We start from the raw sequence: 1263 nt of genomic DNA, 5'->3' as shown, positions 1-1263 counted from the left end.
CCTACTTTATCTGTAAAGTGTCTTGAGAAAACTCTTGTTATGAATTGATACTACAAATAAAATTGAATTGAATTAAATCCAGACAGCTAGCAAGACTATCTGTCCAATCTGTGTTTTTTGTTGTGTGACTAAAACAACATTTGAACATACACATGTTCCACCAAAACAGGTTCCTTCCCAAGTCTTTTTTGCAACAGCACCGCGGCTCTGTCCGGCGCCCATGACGGTTGTGATTGGTTTAAAGAAATGGCAATAAACCAGAGCATGTTTTTCTCCCATCCCAGAATGCCGTGTGGACTAGCCAGACCCTCCTACGCATCTAGAAAGATCTAGCAAAGCGAGATTATGTGACAATTAACCCAGTAAGACAATACGTTCCTTTGTGTATTAATTAAATTGAGAGAAAATAAGTTTTAAGAAATATTAAAATTTAATTTCTCAGTGGATGGAGTTTCAAATTGAATGAAATGGCTCAGTGTAATGAATCAGGTTTGCTGGTATGTTACAGAAGGTGTCCTTGTGCTTCTGGACTTTCAATTTAGACATACAACACTGTTTGTATAATTGTGTAGAGTCAGACAGGGAAAGAAGTATTGGAAATAAAAGTCAACACGGTAGTCTAGGAAGTTTTGTGTCAGGTTGTCAGACTGTGTAGACAAACACTGAATGGAAATCCCAAGGTGTTTGAGCACTCCTTTACCACCTTTTGTAGATTAGTTGCTGTGTTTCCACATGCAGAGTGATCAAACAAATCTTTTCCCAGCTTCTGTCTCTGTACGCCAGCCTGTCCGCCTGCTTTGACAACACCTAAAGTGTCAAAAATCTCTTCAAACTGCAGAGCCAAACGGAAAGTTTTGACAGGGTCAGGCCTTGAAATGTTTAGATTGACACTGTCTGCACAGGAGGCATTTCAGACACATTTTGTCTGTCTCACATGGGTGTAAGGAAACTTATACTTCCGTTTTAATCAATACAACTAGTGTACATAGGCCACTATTTGGGCTTCAAGTCTATTTAACTCCATTTTACACCAACATTTGTGTGAGCCAGTTTCGTTGTACCTGATGGTTTTTGTGACTGCACTTGGGGACACATTCAAAGTTTTCGCAATTTTCTGGACCGATTGCCTTCATTTCCTAAAATAGTGATGGCCACTTGTTTCTCTTAACTTAGCTGATTGGTTCTTGCCATAATACGAATTCTAACAGCTGTCCAATAGGGCCGTCTGCTGTGTATCAACCTGACTTCTGCACAACACAACTG

Source organism: Etheostoma spectabile, chromosome 10 (assembly GCF_008692095.1).
Source record: "Etheostoma spectabile isolate EspeVRDwgs_2016 chromosome 10, UIUC_Espe_1.0, whole genome shotgun sequence".
In the NCBI taxonomy this organism is placed as follows: Eukaryota; Metazoa; Chordata; class Actinopteri; order Perciformes; family Percidae; genus Etheostoma; species Etheostoma spectabile.
This window is presented reverse-complemented; position numbering follows the sequence as displayed.